Below are 6279 nucleotides of genomic sequence, written 5' to 3' on the forward strand. Positions count from 1 at the left end.
ATGAACAAATGAAAGAGTGTGTAAGAGAGAGATAGAGAAAGAGAGTGTTTTCTTAGATGTGTTTGTGTGTGTTAGTGAATGCATGTGTGTTTGTTCGTGTGTGCTTGTGAGTGTGTGTTTGTATATGTGTGTTTTGTGATTTTGTATATGTGTGTGTGTGTGCATGTGAAAAAATGTGTCTGTGAGTGTTTGTTTCTGTTTGTGTGTGTGTGTGTGCATGTGAAAAAATGTGTCTGTGAGAGTTTGTTTCTGTTTGTGATTGTGTGTGTGTGTGCATGTGAAAAAATGTGTCTGTGAGAGTTTGTTTCTGTTTGTGATTGTGTGTGTGTGTGTGTGTGTGTGTGTGCATGTGAAAAAATGTATCTGTGAGTGTTTGTTTATATTTATGAGTGAGTGTGTGTTTCTGTTTGTGAGTGAGTGTGTATGAGTGCCTGTGTAAAAATTATGAATTATTTACAAGATCAGGCAGGGTTAGTCTGGAAATGGTGTTAACCAAAAGAGTTCCTGCTGCCAAACAGGCATCCCATGCAGTTAGCTTTTTGTCCGTGTTCTGGAACAAAGCCCAGGACTCGAAGATCAGGAACTACACACACACACACACACACACACACACACACACACTGAGTGAGTGATCACAGGTGCAAATATATTCACATGTACATGTTTCTTCATCTTTAATTGTGTGACAGCACACACACACACACACAATATCTCTCTCTCTCACACACACAGACAATCTCACTCTTTCTCTCTCTCTCTCTCTCTCTCTCTCACTCACACACACACACACACACAGGCTGAACTCACTGTAGAGTAGGTGAAGGCTCCTACACCCCCGAAAACACCGTAAAACCACTGAATATAAACACAGGAAAGAGGAAAACACTCTTCAGTTTCAGTTATTACTGCAGAATTCAGGAGGGTTTTATTCAGCACTAAACACACACAAAGTGTACAGCATGATTGTTAGAGAGTGTATATTACAGCGTGTGTGTGTGCTGTCAAACAGCCATGGGTTAGTAGACCCTCAGTATGACACGGTGCCTCCTGTTTGTTACTTTACACTGAGACACTGACGTTAGCAGTCCTGCGTTAATCCGCCTCAGTGTGGGCGTGTCTCAGCAAACAGAGGAGGCGTGGCTTTAACACAAGAGTGTCTGTGTCTGGTGTAACACACGTTGGAAATATCCTGCATACTGCTGCTTTCAAAAATGTGTGCGTTGGTGCGGCCGGACTGTAAGGACAAAATACCTGAATACATACCGACACTATGAGGATACACGGTAACTATTTATAATTCTGGCAACGTAGAGCGGTTTATTCATGTTCCCTGAACTCCCTCCCGCTTTTGGGGAAAATGTCCCATTATTTCCGCCCACCCGGTTTTTTTTTTTTTTTGTATCAGCGTATGCCCCCGGTGTATGACGCGCCTCTATCGGCAAATTGGCGCTACTGCAGCTTCATTTCTGCCGCGTTTGGTCGAGCTGCCGAATCCTCGTCAGCGATTGGCTGCTTTTCATGTCTGCCAGAGTCAGAGCGCTTCCTGGATTTGCGGAGCTCATTGGTCGGGCTGCGCGGAATGCTCGTCAGCGATTGGGTGCTTTTGATGTCCGTCAAAGACCATGCGGACTTGATGTGCAGTGGAGAGTTTAGTAATTAAGCTAAATTAACTTAATTGGAGCGAGATTTTCCTCTGTAATAACAACAGAACAGTGTCATCTGCTCATACTGAAGGTAAGAACATTTTGTTTTTAACTTTATGGCAGTGTGAGTCAGTCTGGATAGTTTTAAACTGTGTGTATGATGATTAATCAGGCTGATATCTATTAGGAACGCCATTAGCGTCTTCCACACCTCCATTAGTGGCTACAACACACTTATATTATCTGCCACGTGCGAGTCAATTAAAATAATTTGTATTAATTAACTTTTTGGTACCTATGAAATTCCAAAGTAGTTCATAGACATGTTTAATAACATGTGAACCATCATGTAGTGATGAATGCTTGAGTAAATAAATTTAGTGATAAATAGTTTGTATGGACAATTTCAACACTTTCATACTGCTGTAAATATCATGATGTAATAGGGTTTAGTGGATGTTCATATAATATGTAATATTTTTACATCTTTGTTCAACTAATATAATGATTACACTCTCTCTTATCATTATATTTGTTGGACAAAGATGTAGAAATATTACAAGTATATTTTATAACTATTTATATGTAAAATTGTGTGATTAGAGATACAGACTTCACTATAGTCTGACAATATAAATATATGTTAAATTATAAATATTTATAAAGACATACCACTTATGTTCGCTAAACTTTTTCAGTAAACATGGTAAGAAAAAGGAGAATAAAACCTGAAGAGGATGCAAATGAACACATATTGTCAGGCAAAGACAAGGCCTTCATTGAGGGACAAGAAATCAACACATTTAAAGGTAAGTTACAGGATGCATCACAATAGTGCTTATACATTTACACATCTTAGTCTGGGGTGAGCCACATTTTTGTCTAAACTTTGAAGAGCCACACATTAAAAAAAATTAATGTGAGGTCACAGAAAAAAGTCTAATCAAAGCCATAGCGGTGAAAACTGATGCTTGACTTCCACAATTACTGCACCTCGTATTACATTCCAGTTTTTTACAGAATTTAACACCTCTGAAAGTAAAAGTAAATTCTACAATGGTGTTTTATTTTGTCTCTTTAGGGAGAGGTGTGTTTGCACTTGAACACGTTGAACCAACCACCTTTGTTGTTGAATATCGTGGGATTCTCTCTCAAAGTAAACATGTTAAAGACATTAATAGCAACTACTTGTTCGATTTCACATGGAATGGAAAACGTTATTGGTAAGTTGGCTGTTTTTTTTTTCTGTAATGTATAATACCTTCTAAAAAAGCAAAAAAAAAAAATATATATATTTTTTTTTGTTAACATTATTATTCTAATGATATCCTAAAATAATTGTTAATGACATGGTGGTCAGATGGACAAGAGGGTCATTCCTTTTTGTGACTTTAAGTGCATTATCCTAACTTTTAAATGTACTAAATTGATTAAATAATTGAATAATTGTTTCGGGCACGCCACTCCACCCCTCGTCAGCTCACACTCAATAGTGTAATTGACTGCACACGGCTCCTTTCCTTTCCCTAACTTCCTCCGCTTTTCACTCTCCTTCCCTATTGTGTTTATCTTAATAAATGCACCCCTTCTGGCATTTAACTACTTTTGTTCCTGACTCAGTTACAATAATATCTATTAGACAATAGGTTAAAGAAACCAAGGTTAGCATAATCCCCAAAATATACATTATTCAGTTGGTACCTAATGTTCCAGTCGGGAATGTTTTATTTTTATTTTATTTTTTTTACAGCATAGATGCTTCCAAAGAAGATAGAACACTTGGCAGACTGGTTAATGATGATCAAAGAAATCCAAAGTAAAGACGATAATTGCTGAAGAAAGGCCACACCTGTGCCTGTTTAGTATAAGAGATATCTTTCAAGATGATGTTACATACAACTATGGAGATTCCTCTTGGCCATGGCCTTCAAGGGTCTGTAATGTCTTTAAAAAATTTTTTTTTTATTATTATTATTAAAAGTCAACCATGTTGTATTTTGTTACGCATTCATTTGTGTATTTTCTGGTACACAACAGAGCTGAAAAAGATATTTACTTCCTTTTTTTGCCACTTCCATCCATTATCTTGTGGTGGCCACTTGGCAAGCATTATTCCCAAATTGTGATGGCGTTTCTTATTACATTCACAGTTTCTGTGTGAAGACACCTCAGTGAGAGAGGCTGAAGGTTGTGTCGATGCTTCCACCTCAGGGTAAAAGGTAAGTGAGCATATTTTCCTTCTTAAAACACTGTTGTATGTAGAGGGGTTGTGACTAGGGCTGCAACTAACGATTATTTTGATAATCGATTAGTTGGACGATTATATTTTCGATTAATCGAACAAAACCTAACCGCTTCTTTCATTAGATATTTCGCTAAATAAATCAGGGTATTATTTATGTATAAAAATAAACTTTAAAAAATGCAAAAGCCACATAGAGTTAATGATGTTTAATTTGGACATTTTAAACCTTAAATGAAATGTAGTATATAATATATACAGTATATATATATATAGTTAAAAAATACACTGATATATTCAGTTAATAAGATATAAACAGCTAAAATAATGTAATTTTGTATGAAATGCAAAAAGCTAATAGTCACAAATATACTGTTATTTGCATTCGCTGAAAATCACAACAATCACTAAATGTAATATTCTACTGTTATTCACACCGTGTAAATTAAGCTGATCTAAAATAGCGCCATTTAACTAATCACTATTGCTCATGAGGTGATTGCGCAATGTGATGCTAACGAGTAGCACGTGAACAGATCTAGCGCGACTGTACCGAAGTTAACAAACAGTTTAAACTAAAAGCACTTAAACTATACAACTTTTACACGATGAAGAGATACAGTTTTTACTGGCCCTGCTGACGTTTCGCTATCCGTAACACCAACACGTTTTCTCTTTAAGTGTTCGTGCATGACATGCCATGAAAGCTCGGTCTTGCATAGCGTGCAGGTTATCGTCTTCTTAGAGGCGTTTAATGTAAATCACTCCCATACCTTGGAGGACTCGGGGCGCGCGCTTTTTCCTGCCGGCGCTTCTGTAACCTCCATTGCGCGAGCAGCTGTGTGTATTTGTGCATCTTGGGGTCGCGCTTCACAGTAACGTGCGCAGCCCAACTAATCGATAACGGCATTCGTTGACAACGAATTTCATTATTGATAATTATCGATTTTATCGATTAGTTGTTGCAGCCCTACTTGTGACGTCTCAAACTTGGGGTTAAATGTCGTTCTCTCTGTTCATCCATCACATGTGTATCAGGGGATGGGCGTGAATCTAACATGAAATGTAAGGACAGTTTTGGCCTATGAGGACAGTCATATTTTTACACATTTGATGGAAAAGTGGTGGTTTGGTTAAGTCCTTGCTTTTTAGCCCCCAGTTGCACTCAGTATTTGGGTATGTTTTTGTCATAAAAACATCAGAAGTGGAGGATGTTAAATACAGGTGTAAATGGGTTCTAAATTTTTTGAACTTGTCCATTTTCCACCACTTCCAGAAGTAATGAAACGTATGTTAGATCCGACTGCTTTCGTAGTGTAGACGCTTCTGTATCTAAATCAATTTAAGGAGCCACAGAAGACCAACTATTGTCCAACTACAGACCTAATACATGATCTTTATGGGACCTGTTATAAGGAATCGCACCACTACAAGCTGTTCATACTTTGCTATGTTGTACCAAAATGCACAGATAACTGAATTTGAAGTTGCCAACCTCATCATTTTATGGCCTTAATTCCCACTTGCTTGTACATCATGTATCATAAGTTTGCTCAAATATTAGTATTGGTGGGTCATACTGAGGACTACAGTAAAATTACTTGGTGGTCACTTCCATCCATCCATTATCTTGTGGTGGCCACTTGGCAAGCATTATTTCCAAATTGTGATGGCGTTTCTTATTACATTCACAGTTGCTGTGTGAAGACACATCAGTGAGAGAGGCTGAAGGTTGTGTTGATGCTTCCACCTCAGGGAAAAAGGTAAGTGAGCATATTTTCCTTCTTAAAACACTGTTGGATATAGAGGGGTTGTGACGTCTCAAACTTGGGGTTAAATGTAGTTCTCTCTGTTCATCCATCACATGTGTATTGGGCGATGGGCGTGAATCTAACATGAAATGTAAGGACAGTTTTGGCCTATGAGGACAGTCATATTTTTACACATTTGATGGAAAAGTGGTGGTTTGGTCAAGTCTTTGCTTTTTAGCCCCCAGTTGCACTGTATTTGGGTATGTTTTTGTCATAAAAACATCAGAAGTGGAGGATGTTAAATACAGGTGTAAATGGGTTCTAAATTTTTTGAACTTGTCCATTTTCCACCACTTCCAGAAGTAATGAAACGTATGTTAGATCCGACTGCTTTCGTAGTGTAGACGCTTCTGTATCTAAATCCATTTAAGGAGCCACAGAAGACCAACTATTGTCCACCCACAGACCTAATACATGATCTTTATGGGACCTGTTATAAGGAATCGCACCACTACAAGCTGTTCATACTTTGCTATGTTGTACCAAAATGCACAGATGAATTTGAAGTTGCCAACCTCATCCTTTTATGGCCTTAATTCCCACTTGCTTGTACATCATGTATCATGAGTTTACTTAAATATTA

At 37.8% G+C, this 6279-nt stretch overlaps 2 long non-coding RNA genes across 2 annotated transcripts; both read left to right on the plus strand.

Annotated features, from left to right (window-relative positions):
• The first annotated feature begins 1630 nt into the window (after positions 1 to 1630).
• On the plus strand, positions 1631 to 2857 carry LOC128523942 (uncharacterized). The gene is made up of 3 exons (XR_008360477.1): positions 1631 to 1734; positions 2342 to 2452; positions 2725 to 2857. It is a non-coding gene; the product is annotated as an uncharacterized LOC128523942 (long non-coding RNA).
• A 590-nt stretch (positions 2858 to 3447) lies between these two features.
• LOC128523989 (uncharacterized) lies at positions 3448 to 5672 on the plus strand. Its single transcript, XR_008360482.1, has 3 exons — positions 3448 to 3576; positions 3794 to 3862; positions 5580 to 5672. It is a non-coding gene; the product is annotated as an uncharacterized LOC128523989 (long non-coding RNA).
• The last annotated feature ends 607 nt before the right edge of the window (positions 5673 to 6279 follow it).

The sequence above is a fragment of the Clarias gariepinus genome, chromosome 5, assembly GCF_024256425.1.
Source record: "Clarias gariepinus isolate MV-2021 ecotype Netherlands chromosome 5, CGAR_prim_01v2, whole genome shotgun sequence".
In the NCBI taxonomy this organism is placed as follows: domain Eukaryota; kingdom Metazoa; phylum Chordata; class Actinopteri; order Siluriformes; family Clariidae; genus Clarias; species Clarias gariepinus.